This window comes from Stegodyphus dumicola, chromosome 3 (genome assembly GCF_044657685.1).
Source record: "Stegodyphus dumicola isolate Sdum_Otavi_A_Nest chromosome 3, ASM4465768v1".
Lineage (NCBI taxonomy): Eukaryota > Metazoa > Arthropoda > Arachnida > Araneae > Eresidae > Stegodyphus > Stegodyphus dumicola.
In genome coordinates this window covers 202758519-202780544 of record NC_140770.1, presented here as the reverse complement: position 1 = coordinate 202780544, position 22026 = coordinate 202758519, and the positions used below count along the sequence as shown (strand labels likewise).

The following is a 22026-nucleotide window of genomic DNA, read 5'->3' as shown; positions in this document are numbered from 1 at the left end:
TTTGAAGCGCCGGGTCATCTGAAGCAATTACAGGCATCTCTTTGGATGTAGTCGATTTTCTTGAATAATTCGAATAAGTAGAATCATTATCGCTATCATAATCGCTGAAAGTAGCATGCCAAGGAATTTTGCCTCTATCTGGTGGTTCGCTATTACTGGCCATATCGAGGAGAACAAGCAAAAATAATATTTACCAAAAATCAAGAAGAACAGTCGTCGTCGCAAGAGAGAAACTCACATCTCATCCTTCATATTATAAATCAGAATCTCACTATCTCATATCATAACTCAGAATTGCTCAGAATATATACATTACATTCAGAATTCTAATTGTTTATATCTTTGTTTTAGTTTAGCAGAAATAAAATGAATAGGTCTACAATTTACATAAAAAGTGGTATTTGAATAAATTACAAATAATTATTTACAAGAAAATTGAGAACTTGTTTAGGTTTTTGCTTGATTTTGTTTCTCCACACACCTAACATAAGGACCAGCATACTGAGATCATTCGAATTTTCGATCCTCCTATGAAATCGTTAAATATTTTTTCCAAAACTTTGGAATAACTACTTTTACTGATGCTCAGTAGAAGAATTTACCAAAAAAGAATATGACTGCAATTTCAGTGGTATTTGAATAATCAGTATCTTTCGTGACGGCCCTGACTGATACAGTATTTCAGCGTGGCATCCAACGGAATCTGCCCGAGTTTTTTAGTAATCAGTACACTGCGCATCATTGAAAATTCTCGAAACTATCTCTCAAATCATCCCGATGATTTTGGGCATAGATAATACAGTTCAGGCGCACCATTGAAAATTCTTCAAACTACCTCTCGAATCGTTCCGATAATTTTGGACATAAATGACGAAGTTCATGCACACCATTGAAAAGTTTCAAAACTATCTATCGAATCATCCCGACAATTTTGGACATAGCTAACGAAATTCATGCGCATCATTGAAAATTTCCAAAACCAAATTTTGAATCGTTACGATAATTCTGGACATACATAACCTATTGCTAATAAATCTAGTAATTCATGGCGGGCTATACAAACGCTTCGTCAAACACATATTCTATCTGTCTATCAGCCAAACTCTTCAACCTAGCTGTTTAAATTTGAGTTGTTTTTCATACACATGACAAATCAAAACTAATATTACAAAAAGAAAACATATCTGTCACTACTACAGTGAATTTATTTCGCAAATGCAGATATAACATGAACGCGTAACTCTTCATATTTCTATGGACATCACAGGTGTTCGATGTAAAGGCCTTTTGTAATACGGCAGAAGTCTGCACAATAGTTTAATTCCTAAGCTCTTGCCAAATATGTGTAGATTTCCACCGTATTCTAACTGTTGGACCCATAAAGGCGGTCAAATGACTTAAGCGATTCGTCTTGAGTTTCTAAGCAAAATAACTTAGAAGAAAGTTTAAAAATAAATTATTAGTACAACTTTTCGTTGTAACACCAGACCTAAGCTGCGCACAGAAAATAAATCTCAAATGGAGTTTGAAATGGAGTCTGTAGGCAAAGGATACTTACGAAAATAAAAGATCAGACTTTGAATATAGTTTACTGAAGCAAAATTTCAAATTATTGTCTGAAATTTATAGCGATCAAACAGTGGATCATTGTACAGTTTTTCATTTCGCTACTATTCTTTCAAGAAGAACGTGTCAGACGTACATGTTGATTGAAAATTACGAAGACAAAAAAATATCAACAGTTTAAAAGAAGTATAATGCTGGCATCAGAGCCGGGGCAACCGGTGCAGCTGCAGAGCAGCATTACTAAAGGATGAAAATTTTTACATATAGCAGGACAGCAAAACGCCTCTAACCTAGTGCGAGACAGAAAAAAAGATCATCAAACAAGAAATCGAAAAATACGAGAAAATATCACAAGCTAATGGAGATTTCAACAATATCAATATGCTGATTTTGACAGAAACTGACAGAGAAGATTGACATTTGTGTTTTGTTGATCCATCACTGCTTGATGCAAGGTTATTGAAATAAAGATTTGATGATTAAGGTGAAAGATCACTATTTCGAATAACAATATTTGATAATATGGGAATTAAATTTTTTGACTAGAATTTAAATCTTCGTCAAACCAGTGATTCTTCCCACGACTCCAAATAGTATTTCAGCATGCACAACCATTGGTGAAATAAATTATGATCTCTGCCTAGGATTACTGTTGGTTGTGCATTAGCACTGAAGGCGTAATGAGTACGTTTCCTCAAGCACAGAATTAAATAATCATAAGTCAAAAGATTAACTACGAAATCTTTATTTTAATAGGAGAATTTTGCTTAACTTAAGCATAACAAAAGTAATAATGTTCACGTACATTAAAATTCTGAAGTATTGAAAAGAATAACTTACAGAGAATCAACATCAGTACTAAATATCATCAGACTTACTTATATTAGGCAATAAGAAAAATAAACAGGAATATACTTTGCCGTAGTACCTGAAAGAGAAGAAAGTACTACTGGATTAGACCTTTGGCCAGGTACAAGTAGCTAGGGTGAAAATCAAATATTCTGCATTGCACACGAGCTTTACTTTCTCTAAATTACTTTCTCTAAATTACTTTCTCTCGCCAATATATACCTTGGCGCACGTTCGTTTCGTATGCCTTTCGAGTTTCATTATGCAAAATACCTAAATTTATGCTAACAATTACCAAGGAATTATAACGAAAGATGAGTTTCATGTGGGAAAAGTGTTCATTAACCATACTATTTTGAATGGTTGCGAAATCTGTGAAGCAACTACATCAAAATGCCTGACTTGCTAAGGGATAGGAAGTTAATTTTGAAGTAGTTCCGCAGAAAACTGAAACAAGTCTCCTAACTAAGTAAGAGGTTGAAGGTTCACACCACCAAAAATAAAATCCTCGTAAAATTCTTCCACAAATTAAAAGAGCTCTATGTGGATTGCAAGGCAAAGGGATTTTCTTCAGTAGTTACTCACGCCATTCAACGACTGAATAAAAGCAGTTTCCTACAACGAATAGCAAATCTTTCAGGTCGATCACAACTGTTGCGAATAATGGGATCACTGAGGAATGTAAGCAGTTACTGCCAGAAGTAAAATTAACTTGAGAGAAAAAATATTAAGGAGAAGCATTGCGTTTTAGCTTAATTTCGTATTAGTGTATTCCGATGACCATTACCTGTTCAAAAAGTAACATAACCGGAATAATAATTACCAGAAATGGAATTATTTATAATTTTACGTATTGATTGCTCTGACGATAAGCCAGCAGTGGACAATTTGAAATCTATCAAATTTTTACATACTTTTATTTTTTACAATTTAATATCAGAAATTAAATTAGCGATTAACAAAGAAACGTGGCATTGCATAATTCCTATTCCAAATTACCTTTGTATAAAAAATTAAATTATATTTATTCAAAACAAGCCGCATTTCAGATAGCAAAAGATCACAAGTAGCTCGCCAGCCACAGTTAAGGTGCCGGAGAGCCGCAGTTCGGCCACGTCTGATATATACCTATTACAGGTACAGGTACAAGCTAGGCCAGCGCCTCTGTAGTAACATAGACAATTGGGGTATTGCTCAACTTAGCTAACTGTTAAGCTTCCACAACAATTTTGAGGAAGAACACCCCGGGAGTCGGTTTGAGGGTCTTCCACCTCTTTTTTCCTACCACGGACCTCTCGTGAGGTCTTTCGACTCGCCCTTGTAGCACAGACACTATACATTTACTAAAATCCCTGCCTTTTTTTGGAATTCCGGCCTGGATCCATCGGTACGGCAGCCAGCGTCTCTAACAACTATACCGGCTGGGGGGGGCGGCTAATACAAATGAGATTTTTTTATTATGTGAAAAAGGATTAAAATAATTCAAAAACTAATTTACTCTTACAGAATCATTTACATAAAAAAAGGCGCTAAAAATATTTTAAAAATTATCACTGGAAAAAAATATTAAAAAAAAGGGGGGGGAACAGATAGATTCAAAATCAAACATTTTTGCAAGATTATATTAATTTTCAATTGAAATTCTTTAAAAGAAATACAAATGATAATAAACATTTCAGGTGTAGCAGATCCAGCAGATGGTCGCCAATGTTGGCAAAGTAATCGTTAAAAAAAAACTAGCTTGTTAAGAATAAGTTCACAAAAAAAGGTAAGCGGACTGTAATATCACTTTCAAATAGAAGGAATACCGTCTACGTGACGACACAGCACTCTTCACTCTTAGCACTGTAGCAATAAAAAAAAAAAAAAAAAAAAAAAAAAAATACAATCACATAAGTTATGAGTTGAAAGTTCGTTACCATAGCAACCAGAATTGAATCATGAGGCAGCAACGCCATCTATTGTTGCAAAGACACACTAGTAATTCGTTTGGTAACAAAAAATACTAAGCATAGCTTAATACGCAAATTTGTAACATGCAACTAAGTAATTCGATCTTTAGATTACATTTAGATTGCCAAGTTGAGTTTATGATATAGCTTATTATCGTTAACAGTTTACACTGGGGAAGGTGCAAATTAATTTAGAAGGAGAAAATTGAGCTCAAATACATCCAACCACTAGCCGAGTGGAAAACGAGCTGAGCCCTAGCAGTACGGCCCAAAGCTTTTGATCACAGCGAACTGGCTGGCTACGAGAACGTTTTCATATTTAACGTTTCACGTTAACATGTCATCTCATGTGTAACGCGAATATGAGCCAGATTCACTTCTAAAATCTTTCAAAAACACATTCCTTTTTTTAGGCAGGCAACCATCATGTGTATTATCGTAATCGAATAAGCGAGTAAATAAACAATACACTTGAATACATATAAATATACGCAGGTCGTTATGCTAGAGGAATAGGAATAAAGACTCCTAATTTTTTCAACTGATGTCACAACTTTTTTTTTTTTTTTTTTTTTTATATATGTCTGCGGCAAATCCTTCAAGAAATTTCTATCTATTTTCCGTCTCTTCTGAATTAGCTTTCTAAGCCCATTCACGCGATCCCCTCGATCCCCTGTCACTGTTGAGAAAAAACAAATTTTCATTCTACCGAAAGGGTACTAAATGAGCGCTCAGTAGTACTCGTAGTACATGGTCGGGATCATGGAGGTAGGAAGTAAGACGGAGTCGCCCTAAACAAGTTTCTCCCGTACCCTGCTCTGAAGCACCGGCGATCCCTACGTGGTGACCAAAACATTGGGTCATTTACCATTGAGTTCAATGGGATTTGACGCGTTCGGATGTAAATATTTTGTAATTACGTCGTAAATATACATATAAATGTATATATTTTCTTTTCTACAACACTTCAGAGTCTTAAGTATAAGAAAACAACATATTTTTAAACAACATTTCATTCTGAACGGAATGAAATGCTATACTTTTCACAGGACAGTTTTCTCAGTATGGTTTAATTTGAATGAAATATTTTCACAAGTTTTCGATAATTACATTAGAAAAAAAAAATTAAGGTAATTCGATTTTATTCGGTTAAGGTACAAAAATTAAGATCAAAGTTTATTGTATTATTAATATTAAAATTATGCATTATTTCTTTTCTATTTATAGAGCTTCTTCCTAAAATAATTTCTTAAATATGACATGATTTTTTGGCTTGTGAGGCATCTTTTAAATCGAAAAATGTAAGTCAATTTATAATTAATGCTCTATTCGGTTCATTTTAAATTAGAGAATTATTAGGAATTAGCGAAATACTTTAAATAGTACTTGACTTTCTCTGAACATTTCTGAAAAGGAATAAAATAAGTTTAAGTATTATTTAAAACTTGTAACTGAGTTATTATAAAATGTAAGGGGAATAATTCTTTTAATTTTACTTATCAGATTTTTTTTTTTTTTACCCTTCATTTCAACAATACATAATCCAAAACTCTTTTATTACGTTCTTAAGTGCGCATCTCATAGCATTTGCTTTACAATACCTTTTAACAGATTGCTTTCCAATACGAACAATTCTTGCTTAAATAGTTTTATAACGTATTTGTCAACAGGATTTCAGTTTATGAATTCAATATTAAGGTTATTATATATTTAGATAACATTTATTATAAATTAGATACATTTAATAATTAGATTTCTTCACAGTACTTTCACAGTTGTTTATAAGTGAATAAATTCTTCATTTCAAATACATTTATAAATAATTTAATGAATATTTATGTATTTTGTCAAAGGCAGATACATGGTTTTTGCAATAATATGCAACAATAATATATGGATGTGAAAAAAATTTGTTTTATTTAAAACATTTTGGCGTTTGGAAAATAAAATAAAAGTAGCGTATACTCTATCAAGGGTATCGAAAGACGTATATAATTTTAAATGTACCGTAAAGTATTTTTCATTCTTTAAGCATAACATTTTTCTTAAAATCTATATTTTTGTAGTTCAACAGCTTAGAATTTTATAAAACAAATTCATAATCAAAATCGCTGTTGTTAGTTATCGAAAAATTACCAAGATGTGATTTTTGCGTAAATGTCACTAAACTATACAAATTGCTATTATCCATCACACTATGAATGTTTCTTTCATGCGAAAGTGTCCCTTTTTCGATTTGTATGGAACTGTCGTATGTCGAAATACTATCAGAATCCTGTCAAGCGAGCTTCTGAATGTAAACAAAGAACACCCCATCTGGTGACCCAAGCTTCAAAGCAGTGCTTCACTTCTAGTGTCGATTGGCCTCTCCTTCCTTTCCTACCTCCATGGTCGGGATAAAGAAATAAGAAAAAGCATATTTAGTTTGTGGGGGCGGAGGATTATGGCTTCTTTCACTAAGTCTTCCAAACGTAACACCTTCATGTAAACGATCTCAACTTTTCCTCCAAAAATTGTACTCGAGTTCTATTCCACAATCAAAATTTTTAAACCATTATTAAAGTCTCCAAAATACTGCACTTTTTTGCTTAACTCTTGGTCTGGCATCTTTAACGCAACCATAGGGGAATATAACATTAAAGAAAATGTTGTTAATTCTCACTCATGATATTGAAGAATCCAAATTAGGAATTTAAGATCTATTCTCAAATTCGTAAGTTATAGATGATGCTGCATTTGGAAACATATATTGCACAGTTACAGCCCTCGGTATTTGCTGCTAGGGGTCAGTGTTTTGAAATATAATACCGGAGAATGACAGAATATCTTTACAGACAGGATTATGAAAGGAACAGAAAAAAGAAAATCATAACAGATGAAGAATTATGAACTATTGAAGTGCCATACAAAATTGATTCGGGACAGAAATGGCTTGTGCAGTGAACATAGAACTGAAAGAAATCACAATGAGATTTCAGGACCTTCATGTTCTTGCTGTTAATTCTTCATTTCATCGAAAATTTTGAATGAAAAATACGAATGTTAACGAAATTATGATCATAATGACATGAATGATGAATAAATCCTCACGGAGATCAAAATAATTCTGAGTTTTAATTTGTTTTACTTCTAAGTAGGCTACATACACACATAAATGTATCAACGTTTTGAATGTGAGCAGTTTATTTTAAAATAAGGTCCCTAGATCGCAGTTTCAAATACTGTGATACTATTGAGAATTTTTCTCACTATTACTTTAAATTTTATCAGAAATTTTCAGCAACGGCGGGAAAAATTAAAGGAACAGTTACAAACTCATGTAACTTAAAAACCTTTGGTTTGGTTTGTCTGATGATGACAAAGCACGCAAGGGCTATCTACCTAAGAGAAGGGATACTTCGTGGAGGACTAAAGAAAAATGACTCGTATCCACATTGTACGTGAGGAAAACCACGAAAACTCCCATGCAGCCCGCCCGTTTGCCTGGAATAGAACCCAGCACTATCGATGTTAAGCAAATTTATCGCTCAGGTCGCTGTAGACTTAAATTGCCTAAGGTCTTTATTTTGCCATAACTAACACAGTGCCGAAGCCAGAGCTTTTATCGCTCGGGGAGATCATTTTACTGCCCTCTGAAAGGTACACCAAAAAGGGTAAAAAATGTCAAAACTACATATACGGAAAAAAATAAAATTTTGAAATAAAACATTAATTCCAATGTTCTAAAGTGCTAATTTGCTTGTTTTTATTTGTCAAAATCGTCCATGAAATTACAGAAATTTGTTTTGCTCTTTCGTAGACTATACATTAAGATTTCTTAAAAGCAAGGTATTTATATTAATATCTTAGGAGCTTCTTAACCAATTTCCATAAAAAAAAAAAAAAAAAAACTGAAATGTTTCAGATTTTAAATTACGTCCAAAGGGGCGTTTTTTTTAACGTTTTGAGTGTTACCTTTATTTATTAAATATCATGTTCTTTGCACTTAAACAATAAAATTCAGTTCAAGAGCAATATCGCAAAATAATGTTAAATTAAGCATATCTTTAGAATTTCCGATATACACAGTCTCGCGAGCTGGAGATAAAAGTATTTTTTTTTCTATATAACGTTGCCATTTCTCGCTTTTAAAGCATTGAGTTTGTAAATCAAAAATTCGTTAAAGTTTTACAAAATATAAAATCTATAATAAAACAAATTCCAAATTTGGGATTTCAGATGCCCATATTCGCAGTAGGATTTCGTCATTCAAAATTCGATGGCTCTATGTACCATTGTTTTATCACAATGCGAGAAATAGACAATCATTTATGCAGATTTTTCATTATTTAATTTCTTCAAATATAATGCAGGACTCTAACATTTTGTGGCAACAGTTTGAAAAGTGAACCGACGTTTATGAGTCCGACGCAAAATCGCAAAACGAAAACAATAGTCCTTCAGGGACAAAGCCCCTTTGGACTAAAAAAAAAAAAATCCTCTCACAGCAAGTAATAATTACAACAGTTGTAAAGAAAATTCGCAGCAGTATTAAAACTGCGTTTTGCAGATTTTATTTAGGATAAGCTGCAAAAACACAAAGCGATCGCTATTCCCTCCCTTTGTTTTGTATTTTCCAGCAGCAACAAAAATAAAGCTCTGAAACATTTCTCTCTCCTTATTCATGTAATTGTAATCATTATGACATTCGTGGTTTTCATTCAAAAATTTCGATGGACTACGGAGAGAACAGCAAGAATATGGAGCTGCTGAAATCTCTTTATAATTTCTTTGAATATTCTGTCCAGTATAAGAACAATTGTCTACTCAATTAAATTTCGTACAACATGACGTGATTTTTCTTCTCACCAGTGACCAGTAGACAAGACGGCTAAATAATAGTAGTTCCACTAGGGTCAGATCCTAAAAAACGCGGCCCACCAGCGGACGAGCGGTAAAAATCGCTGAAAACTGGTAGTTCGGTCCAAAGTTTGTTTACCAGCGAAAGGGCTGGCTGCCTGGGCATTTTCACGTTTTTTCTCATGTATAACGAAAGTGCATATGAGCCAGTTCCTCTTAAAAGTCCTCTATGAAGGCATCTCTTCCCTTAGGCAGATAGTCCTCGAGTGCGCTGCCATAATCAAATAACCAAACCAAACCTAAAGGAAAAAAAAAAAAAAAAAAAAAAAAGGTGGCTAGACAAGGGTTTTCGTGGTTTACCTTAAAAGTAATGTAGGGTATATAATACTGCATTAATTATGTATGACCTGAATTTAAGCCACTTCTCTGTTCTGAAGCCTTTCGTGGAGAACTTAAGTAATTCACAAATATATCCCTTCTCTTAGAGAAAAAAAGTCGTGAACTTTGCTGAAATTCAGTAAATCCCAATCCTACCTTCGGCTCCGAAGACCTATAAAATGAATCCTTATAACATGTTTCGCATGAAAACTGCCAAAAAAAAAAAAAAAAAAAAAAAAGTGCTGCTTGAGGAGGGAAGAACTTTCTAGCTGTGCCACAAATGCGGCATTGCCTATTTCTGCAAAATAAATAAAATAAAATAGAAACATAGAAAATGTGATATATAGTGAGGTATCAAAAAGTTGGTATTACCGCCTTTTACGCAAACGTGAAAAAAAATAAGGTGCACTCCTGACCGCAATGCAAGCTTCAGAGTGATTTTCCACATTGCATACTACATTCATGTCAAATATATCTTTACACGTCCAAAAATAATATTCCATGAAATATTTAATCTAGGTAATCCATTTTTGCTCGGAATGTGTGAAAGACGAGCTTAATTAGCATTCCAATCAAAAGTGATCAAATGGTTTCTGATATGCAAATCAAAGTGTTGCGTCTTCCGACGTTTTGCACAAAATTAACATCTAAGTGAATTTCTGAAGTATAGCGTTTATTTCAGTGTGAAAGAATTCAAAACGGTTTGTTTGGCTCCAAAGTATCATTTAGAAAAATCTGTGAAATGGTGAATTCTCGGCTGTTTAGAAGCTTGACACACAATCATGGAAGCAGCGAGATGTGGGAATATTTCAAGGCTGAGAGTCTCTACGGTATCAAAAAATATCAAAACTTTGGAACTGTTGTAAAGAGACAAAGTTGTAAACACATAACTACTGATTCTCAAGATCGATATCTGGCAATAACTGCCCGTCATAGCAAGAAGTCTACTGCTTGGCTGATAAGTTCATAGCTTAGTTTAGCTGCGAGTGAACTTGCAGCCGCCACTGAATCTGTTGTATCAAGGCAAACTGCAAACAGAAGGCTTAATGAAAAGGCCTTTATGCCAGAAAGGTTAAAGGTATGTGTTTCATTGCCTTCGCAATAAAACAGGGATCTCTTTAATTGATGCACAGAACATCAAAACTGAGTGAAGACCAACAGTCACACATTCTCTCTGATGAGTCGAGGTTTAGTTTAACATCTAACTCTAAATCATACTTGCATCTGGAGAGAGTCAGGAATGCAAAATCTTCGTTCTAATTTTATGGAACGTCACCGTTTCAATAATACAGGTGTGATAATGGGAAGAAATAATGATCGATGGACGTACGCCCCATCAACACGTTTTCAACAGCGAATCCGTAACCAGTCAGAGATAACGAGATGAGGAGAACCTTATGTAAGACTTTTCAGCTGCGCGTATGGGATTTGACGTGTTATTTATAGATATATGCTTGTCCACAACCAGCAAACTTCGCTGACGAATTTTTCGAAACGAAAGATATTGAGCGAAAATCGTGTACAGCAGTATCTCCTGATCTTAACCTGACACAGAAACTTATGGAACTAACTTGGAAAAGCAATTGAATGGAGACATCCTACTTCTTGAGATGTAAATGCTCTGGAGAATGCATTGTTAGACGAATTGAATTTAGTTCTCCAAATTGTGATTAACATCATTATTACTATCATGGAAACACGCTGTGATACGTGTGTGCAAGTCAGAGGACATAACATTCCATATTAAATTTATAAGCTTCAATTTTTTTCCGACTTATTCTTTTGCGTGTTACCTTTATTTATTAAATATCATGTCCTTCGCAATGAAACCATAAAATTCAATTCAACAGCAATGTCACAAAATATTTAAATGAGCATATCTTTAGAATTTCCGATACACAGTCTAGAGCGCTGGAGTTAAAAATTTCGCTCCCCCCCATCGTACACGGTTGTCATTGCTCGCTTTGCAGTCGTTCAGTTTCTTAATCAGAAACTGTTAAATGCTTTACACAATATGAAATAGATAACAAATTCCAGATTTGGAATTTCAGATGCTCATATTCGGGTGGAGTACGTTATTCAAAATTTGATGGCTCTAGGTACCGCTGTTTCACCACAATGCGAGAAACATACATACATTTATGCAGTTTCTTCATTAGTTAATTTCTTTAAATTTAATATAGGGCTCTAATATTTGATGGTAACAATTTAAAAAGCGATTCGCCGTTTATTGTTAATCAACGCAAAATACCAAAACGAAATTAATAGCCCTTCTGGGCAAACTGCACCTTTGGGCTAAAAAAAAACTTTTCTTGTAACATATTATTACCATTTTTTCTTGTTTCAAACTACAGTTTGATATCATATCCAGTGGTATTTATGTGTTATAATGTTATACATCATTTCACACAAGTTTACAAAATTACACTTCACAGTTTCTGAGACATTCGTGATTTCATATAGTATGTAAAGATAATTTTGGAGACGAGTGATATAAAGCGAATTCAGGGAAAAGTTGGTATTACCATCTTTTAGAGAAACATAGAAAAACATAACGTGCAGTCTTGACATAAATGCAAGCTTTACAGCGATTTTCCATACTGCATATTAGATTGCCCAGGAATCCTGCGGTAACGAAGAGTATTCAAGATGACTAGCGCATTTAAGTTCCTAGACAGCGCTGCGTGAGGCTGCAGTGATGCAAACAGGCATTCTAGTACATCCTACACATATTCTAACAGATTAAAATCAAGGGAATATACAGGGCAATCTATTCGCTGGATTCCTTCACCTTCAAGATAATCAGTTAGCAATGCAGCGCAATTAGAACGAGCACTAGTTTTTATTAGGAGGAAGTTTTTTTTATCGATTGCAAGCTTTAACAGCTTGACATAAGGATTAAGATCTCATCTCTCTCTATTTCAGCATTCGGTAATTGCATTAGTAAAGACATGTAGATCAGTGCGGCCATTCAAAATGATGCCCGCCTATACCATGATTAAGCCACATTTTTACTGATGCCGTTATCGGATGTTTTCAAGCAGTACTGGATTAAGACCTTTAGAAGCCCTAAGCACTTAAATGATTTTTATGCCCCCTCATAAATTTGCAATATGACATCTATATTGTTTCCCATTTCTTCTTTTGGTATTTTGGTTTAGCTAGTGCCTCTTTGTTTTGAGTCCTTAAGGAGCCCCTCTCCTTGATGCCCTAAGCACGTGATTATTTTGCTTAATGATTAATCCAGTTCTGTTTTCGTGCCTATTGCGTGTGTTTTTCTCTTTCCAGATCGCTACACGTCTAAAATTACTTTCCAAACAAAAACGGGGCTCAGTAAAGGAACTCGGCTTCAGACCGTGGTACTCCAATCACGATTTATTCAAAAATCATCTGCACCACTGCAACCGTGAACTTTTCGAGGCCCCAGTTAGTGTTACACAAATCATAGGTTTCATTGCATGGACGTCCTCTTTTACGCAGCCTGTCACTCATGGTTTACTCAGGTTTCTGTTATGCCTCGTGTAAGAAGAAGAAATATACCAGCACATGTCGGAAGGATCGTAGCCTATCCGGATTGCTGTTTATCGTTCTACGATATCGCTGCGGGACTGCCAGGCTCATGAGAATACAGAATCGACGAATCGAGCAGCATCATATTAAAAGCCATGCAGGATTTCAACAGTCCTGGGCCACTAACGCCCGAGAGGATAGACATGTTTTCTTCTCAGTCTTTTGAGATGATACACAAGTTCCGCACGAACTGTGCGATGCAGGGGCGTAGCTAGAGGGGAGCAAGAGGAGGCATCTGTCCCCGGGCGCAGAATCCAAGAGGCGCCAAACTGATGTTACGACATTTTAGAATTAAATGTTTTCCATCCTTGGCAAGCAGTAGGGGGCGCGAAACGTTCAGTTGTCCCTGGGCGCTGAAAATCCTAGCTACGACTCTGGTGCGATGACATCTGCAGCATCGCAGATTGTCAGCACAGTGACCATTATTGCGACTTCCTTTGGCACTGCAGCAGAGACAAGTCTGCCTACAATGGCGCGACGAACGATGACAATGGACCACCAAAAGTGTTACCACGTCGCTTTTTCAGAAGAATTTCACTTCAGCGTACACCATCATGATGGATATAGCCCCGTGAAGAGGAACTCAGGAGAAGGAACGGTGAAAGCTTGCATACGTCATAGTCATACGGCTCAGCACCAAGCATGCTGGTGTTGGATACCACTGAGCAAACTTCCGAGTCACCTTTTGTTTGGATTGTCGGTAATGTGAACGTTACATTTCTGGCATGTTAAGGTCCATAGCTGTGGCCTGTTTTAGAGGCCTATGTGACAATATCTTTCAACAAGTTAATACACAACTGAACGTTGCCCGTGCTCTCCTGACATTCCTCGATACTGAACGTGTTCGACTGCTGTCCTGGCGAGCACATTCTCTAGATCTCTCATCCAATGAGAATATCCTGTCATGGGTTGCCGAGAGACTGGCACGCCACCACTTGCCAGCCACTACGATTGATGAGCTCTGCCATAGATTCGAAGCCGCATGGAATGAAATACTCGCATCTATCATCCAATAAATATATAAAAAAAATAAACATAAATAAAGTTACCTTTTTTGATATACCCGCTGTTAATGAAGAAGGAGGCTTCTATAAAATGCTTGAGTTTTGTTGACGTTCAACAATAACTGCTGTTACCGTTAACATATTGTTGTGTGCGTACGGGTTCGTAAGAAATTGAATGCTCAAGTCCGATAAAAAGTTAATAAAATTTATTCTTATTACAAGAAATATAACAAAAAGGTGAAATTTTCCTCGGGGATATTCGTACAAATGTTCACAATATCAAGCACTAATAATCAGTAGAAAGCAAATACGTTAAATAGATCGCAGTACAACCAGTAGCTATACTTTGAACTATTAAAAAGGTTAAAATACAACGCAGTTCAAAGAGAAACCTAATTCAGTTAGCGCGGAACTAAAACAAATCGCAATAACAGTAACTAAGCAACTGAGCTGAGACAAAGAACGTCTATACATATTCTTTGGTTGAGATGTCTCTCTCCGGCTTTTCAAAGCTTTTAATCTGTCGCGAAAGGGTTCTGGTAATTTCTTTGCTTTTCAAGATTTCTGGAAACCAACAAGAGGATGGAATTACGGTTACAACTAACACAGTAGTCAATTTTATTTAATTTCAATAAAATAAAAGTGATATCCATTTATTCAATGTTAAATGCACGTGCTCTTATATTTTTACTTTTTAAAATTTATAACGCGCTGCATTGCACGGGAAAATAAAACAATTTTAATTATAATTCTATAAAATTATCTATCTAAATACAAAATTCGTAACAATATTAAAAACATCAACTTCTTTTGGTGTTAATTAAATGCACATAAAAGCTTAAGTCAGTGCTTAAGTACATGAAATACAGTACCACCAATTAACTGACCTTATCGAACAAAACGTTAAAGGAAAAAACCTCAGATAACAGCAGGGATAGCACATGGCATCACGGTATTTACAGATGCAATAATAAAAAATCGAACAAAGAAGATCTACTTGATTAATCAATATTATACATTGGAAAAGGACCCAAACCAAACATTTTTTTTTTGAAAACATTACCATTATACACACATATATTTCGTAGAATAATTTCAGAATTTTTCGAAGCCAAGAAACTGTAGAAATCCACAGTGCCCTCCCCGGGATTCGAATTCCGAGTTCTTCCAGTTACATCACGAAGGCATACCGAAAGGAAGGAGAAAATGCCTTATAATATATATATAGAGAGAAAATATATATGCAATAAATTCTGGAAATACCTTGATGATTAGGAGGTAGCTGCATAGATATTCATAAGATGGCATTCATTGACAGACGTGGCTGAAGACAAGGTGACATAATTTATTACTGGACACTTAATTCTCGATACATATTCTCACTCACACATCATTATGGGTCCATATGCAAGTCACAATGTTACATAATTTGTCACATATTTAGACAATAGACGAGATAGGTAGGTCAGTGACATGTAATCGCAAAGATTGAGGAAATAGAGAAAGTAAAGTTCTAATCACATTATGTTTCGGCTACGCGGGACTGGACGTCGAAAGGGACAATTCTCAGAACCCACACATTTCCAGAAAACCCACGTAGCTAGATTATCCTATTTACTTACTACAAAGACTTCTCGAACGCCAAACAGTAAACGATTTTCGCTCAGATTGGGATCACGTGATCCTTCAGAAGCAGACCTTTCGTCTGATTGGTTTATCTCTACCCGGAACAGAGGTCCATCCGAGACATTTTCGGTGAGGTCCCGCGTAGCCGCAACATCGTTTGCGTAGATAGGCGGGACTTCGCTTCCAGTGGGGCTTTTTTTTTCTAAGAATCCTCCCTTTAAACCAGTGCTACCAAAATCTCGTTTCTCAGAAAAGTCCCATCCAGCAGGGTCTGTCTCTAAAAGCGATAACCTCTTAGGCCCCTATCACACGGTGTTTGTTTCACACAAACAACTGTTTCAGACAATTTTTCTGCCTGGTTTACTATTGAAAGAAAGACGTGCGACTTTTTCTATCTTTTCAAAAAAAAAAAAAAAAAAAAAAAAAAATGCAAGTTGTTCGTTTTTAACTAATCAGCTATCAATTTGTTTATAATGGGAAACCAGTTTTCCCTATGTTTGCCCCCAAAGCGATCTATGGTGATTGGCTGTTGTGACAAAGCAGAAAAATTTTTCCGTTTTGTTCTACCGAAACAAAACGACGTGTGATAGCAGCCTTAAGGTGCACACTTAGCAGCAGCATGATATATAGTTTCGTTTCTTTGTTGAAATTTTGATCTGTGATTGGACAGAAAGTTTCCGCAATGCTACATGTTACATTAGTTGGCATGGGAGATTAATTTTGAGACACCTGGCAACAGTCTTTTTTATTCCTCATTTTAATTAGGTTACTTTCCCTTCCTGTGCAAAGAATCTAGAGTGCGTCATCTCAGAATTAACTATTATATCACCTTACGTAACATGTAACACTGCGGATATTTTTTTATCCAATTAGAGATTAAAATTTCAACAAAGAACCACCGCTATATATATATATATATAGAGAGAGAGAGAGAGAGAAAGCAGTGGTGATATATATATAAAAGCAACATATGTGTCCGTTCCTTAAATGCTGACACACAAATTTGTATAGGTGCATTTGTGTTATCATTAAAAAAAAGGGGGCTCCTTTTTCTTTGAAGGACAACTTGCACCAAACAATTTTTGGTACTTATCAGTTATATCGGCTAATATTTACTTGAGGACAAAACATTTGGCATTTTTATAATCCTTCTCTCTTTCTTATCCATAGTCTTTTTTTTTATCTGTAAACGATATAACCCTGGTAACAACAAATTTGGATTTTTTCTTCTCATCGTTCAGTATATTAATTTTGATCCCCCACTTTTTTTTCACTGTAACAGCTAAACATTACATGTCAAGTAGAATCGGTCGCCGACAGATACTTACAACCGTCTTTTCGGTGCCCACTACCGGCAAGTGCGATAAGACTGTTAACTACTGATAATTCGACTAGGGTTCAAATCCCGACGATCGATCTCGCTGCGTGGGATTTGACGTGATTTTCGTTTACGTAATGTGAATACTATTTAAAGTCCCTTAAAATGTTTTCCAGGAAGCCCTTCCGTGCTTTGCCGTAATCCATATATATTAATCACTGAAAATATTTTCTCTCCAAAAGAAAATATGACCTGGTGTATGCGGTATTTGAAAGACATGAGCTACAATCTGATACTTCCAGCGACATGCATGTTTACTTTCGCTGTGAGTTCATTCCGACTGTAAAATTTTTTAAACGCGAGAAATATATCTTTTTAATTATTTCAATATGCATAGAACGAAATAGAAAGACATACTTAAGCGCGTGGGTGACAGATGTTAACTGCGCACCCATACAGCATAAGCGCTCGGTTAACCACGTGCCTAACGCAGGGTCAAACCTTTCACTGATAATTCTTACTTTGAAAACATGAGCACTGTTACAAGTTGATTTGTTTATGGCAAAACACGCTAGGATTATCTGCCTAATGAGAAGGATGCCTTCACGGTGGACTTTCTTATGGAAAATAGTTCATATCCACAATTTACAAGAGGAAAGTAACGCAAACGCCAATGCAACCAGCCTGTTCGCCTGAAATCGAATTCAGGTCGAACTATTAGTGTTTAGCAACTTTACCACACAGCCACTGGTGAGCCAGCACTATCATAGGAGATAAGAAAAACACAATCTAACGATGGTCAACAGCACATAATTTTCTGGAAAAAACTGTTTGATGCACGTTGATCTACAACAGAAAAAATAAAATAAAACAGATGGTGTAATTCAAATCCACACAAACAGAAAAACAAATTGTGCCTTTAAATATTATTCATTTCTGAGCCATCCCCAGTACTTTGCATTTGATAGGTAGAACTTCATAAGCAGAGAAACGCATCAAATCGTTCCTGAAAACTGGCAGACGATTTAATTCAAATCAGTTCAGTTGATCTTTGCCTGATTTCAAATACTTCCGATCTAAGCATATGTATATTGTATATTAATATTTATTACACATTTATCTACTTAATCAGAATGAATTACTTGTTCCTCCCCCCCTTTTCAAACGCCAAATATTATTTCTGATTCAAGTTAGGGAAAGTATTGTTACTTCACTTGAGATAAATATTTATTGCAAGCTTCATGCATAAACATTCCAGTGAAATAATGCACAACTCTATTTTGAATAATTATTCCTTTAATACGTAGATGCACACAAGATTCCATAATGCGTTAATTTACCTTAGAATACTACAATAACAAGTCCCACCCCCACTTCCAACTTGGTAATGCTACTCTTAATAGCTTTCTAATACGTGAATTTATACCCTTTATATGGACTTTCTGGAATATAAATTCCTACACTAGTCTGTTGTTTTAATATAAGTACTTCAAGGATTTACGACCCTCCATTATTTGCAGATAAAGTACACGTCGTCATCACCTCACAGCATATATTTTTCTCATTTTACCTGAGACTCTGTAATTCAAATCATCCTTCCCTCGTCACCTCGTTTTTCACGAAGAAAACATGTTAAACGGATATGAAGTGGGGGAGAGGGAAATTAGGGGACTTAGACATAAGTTCCTGTTATCATGGTTACGAGGCATGCCGGGAGGACTAAAATAGTCCTTAAATGCCTATTCTAAAGTAACAGAATATCTTCTCGAGATTGTCCAGCCTCCAACAATCTGAGTAGGAAATATAAAATTTAAACTTTTTAGAAATCTATAAATTTTTAAAAAGCCATTTTAAAACATAAATGGAAAATTCTTCGAGATGTTAGATGGTAGCATCTGTTAATGAGTTTTATATATAGCCCCTTAAAAGATGCATAAATCCAAGAATCTTCCAAAACTAAGATTCGCAGTAATCTGTTACCTTTACTTTCTTGACGGTGTAAAACGTCTCTGAGTGCAATGCACTACTTTTTCCTTGAATTAGCAACGGAAATTTAACTCGCGGAAAAAAAAAAAAAAAAAATGAGAGAAAATACGGTGAGACCGGATAAGCAGTAGTCCACAGTATTATATCCAATGTTTCGTCATCAAAAGACATAAAATAATGAAAATTATCTAGTTTACAGTTGCACGATTGGTTAAAATCCACTTGAGCTCTGATTTTAGTTTTTCTCAGTGATATTACTTTCACTTTTCGACTTATGTACCGATTTGGTTAGTCATCGTTAAGTCATAATATAAATTGGAAGAATAAACCAAAGAAGGAAGTTCATTCGCCTGCTCATTAGCCAAATGTTCGATACCAACATTAATTATCATTATTACTGTTGTAGAATATACGAATAAGCATTTTATTAATAAAAAAACTTTTGTAAAAACGCTACTATCCACAAATTTGCATTTGATCCACCAGCAGCCAACCTGCTAAATCTGCAAGCCACTGGTAGTTGCGATTCCCGCCGACGGAAAACTTTGCTTGATTAACTAACTGACAGTGGCAAAATAGGCTCGAATTATCTACCTTAAAAGAGACTGGTTTTGTGGAGGGCCTTTCTGAAAGAAACTGAGTCCTATTCACGTGATACAAGTGAAAAACACTCATTTTTACATTTTAATGAATTTAATTTTTTTTTAAAAAAATTCTTTTAGTAAGTCAAAAATATCAGAATTCTCTTTCAAGACGATGAAAATTTTTAAAAAGGATAATGCTAAAACCAAATTTTATGAACAAGATATAACTATATTGTTAAAATGTAAACGAATTTCATAATGACAACCCATCTTTACTTCAGAAGCAGTAATTAAAACACAATGTAAACGATTTCATAATGACAACCCATCTTTACTTCAGAAGCAGTAATTAAAACACTCTTGCGTGTTTTCTGTACACAGCAATTAAAGTCGCATCATTTTGACTTTAAATACGGTTACATATGTATAACTTTGATTAGATTTTAGGGCTATTATTACAGCAGATACTAAAATTATAACCCTAAAAAATATAGATCGCAATTGTATTAATAACCAATACAGTTAAGAATTAAGCGTTTCTGCTGAAAACCCGCGTTCAAAATCGTCCGTCAAAAGCTGGCAACCCTCAACGAAGGAATGCCACCTGCTTTTAACAGTACACTGAGCTCGAAATGAGAGTAAAAATAGATTTACGGGAAAGTTTTACATCCTCATTGAAACTCAGTTAAAGTTAACATATTGCTACATAATATATAAATTACTGAACTCTTACATACATACAATTAACGAATAGTAATTCAAAATAATAAATTACTTACCAAGGCAACGAAGCAGACGTTAAAACTGACTATCTTCCAGTCGAGTCGAAAACCAACGCCAAAAAAAGGGGAAGGGAAAAAAAAGTAAAAGAAAACTCCGGGAAAGACGAAAGCGGAAAAAGAAATGAATAAAATAATAAAAAAGGAAACAACCCAAACAGGATATGGAAAAGACATGGGAGGCAACTTCGCTCCTCTGACGTCACAGATGTACGTGCAGCTGCAAAGAGGCGCCTGCTCCAGAAAAAGAAGGAAAAAATTGGTAGCCGGTTTTTTCCCATTCGTTTTTAGGCCAGCCCATTTTGTGGTCGCACAAGGAACAAGTTACTCGAATTGCACAACCCAGGAGTTCGATGTTACAAGGAAAATCTTACCAAGTCATTTCCTAGAAAAATATTTTCATTCTAATCAGTATTTCTAAAAGCGAAACAAAAATGTTTAATGAATTCTTACACATGTATTTTTTCGGTTTTTGGAAACAGCGCTTCATTTATTTTAAAAATATTTACACAAACGCAATTTTCTCCTATGCATAAGCAAACACTTTAAATCAAATTTTATTGTTAGAATACGTGACAACAGCAACTATTAATGCTAATCAATGGAAAATAAAGTTTAATAAATAAAATATTTAAAAAATAACTACTGCAGAAAAATTACGCTAATCTTAAGATTACGAGCTACAACATTTTTACAGTATCTATAAATATATATATATAATAATTACATCTGGTTAATAATGCTTTCAAATTGTAATTCATTAATTTTAAAAACAAAATTCTTTCCGCTAATGTCAGTTTGCTTAAAGTTTTGATTTGACAAAAAAGAGTTATGGTAAATTAGTTTTCTTCCTTTTCCATTACCAACATTATTAATGTATACTTTAAACTTTACGGGCAAAACTTTCTTCTTGTACTTACAACCTAGCTTATAATATTATATATATATATATATATAACAAATATTCTCTCATTCCTATAAAGCTAATTTAAATTTTAAATTATAAAAATTCAATTGTATAGAAATAAAAGATTACGTACGTATGTATTTATCTCGCGTAACTCAAAAACTATTAGCTGTAGAATGTTGAAATTTTATACATGGAACTGATATACCATCTAGTTTTAGTGACCACATTATGTATTTCGCGTACTCAAAAACTATTAGCTGTAGAACGTTGAAATTTTATACATGGAACTGATATACCATCTAGTTTAAAGTGACCACATTTTCATTCAGACAAAGCAGGACAATTTAGAATTTTAATTTATTTATGAAAGCAAACCAATAATTCAAAACAATATATTTTATTGTATATATTCATATACTTGTCTATAATTAAACAAAACTATATTTATTATTAACTAGTGGTAACTATAAAAATTTTTGTAAAAAACAATAATTTGAATATTATGCTCTTTAATTAATTTAATATTTTATTTAAAAAAATTATAATTTTCTTTTTATCCGAGTGAATACTTTGCAATAGATTCGGGTCATGTCAAATTTTATTTTAGGCTTAACACAGATTTTAAAGTTTTAATGTTCAATTGCGTTTTTTCAATTGTCCATATT

The 22026-nt window shown here is 34.6% G+C and overlaps 1 protein-coding gene and 1 long non-coding RNA gene across 4 annotated transcripts in view; both read right to left on the bottom strand.

Annotated features, from left to right (window-relative positions):
• Positions 1–20988, bottom strand: part of LOC118183636 (uncharacterized) — a 47217-nt gene extending 26229 nt beyond the window's left edge. The window contains exon 1 of the long non-coding RNA XR_004757267.2: positions 20452–20988. This is a non-coding gene — a long non-coding RNA (uncharacterized LOC118183636). The remainder of the gene's footprint in view (positions 1–20451) is intronic.
• LOC118204383 (uncharacterized) overlaps positions 1–22026 on the bottom strand; it is a 281241-nt gene that overhangs the window by 59998 nt on the left and 199217 nt on the right. The window lies entirely within an intron of this gene.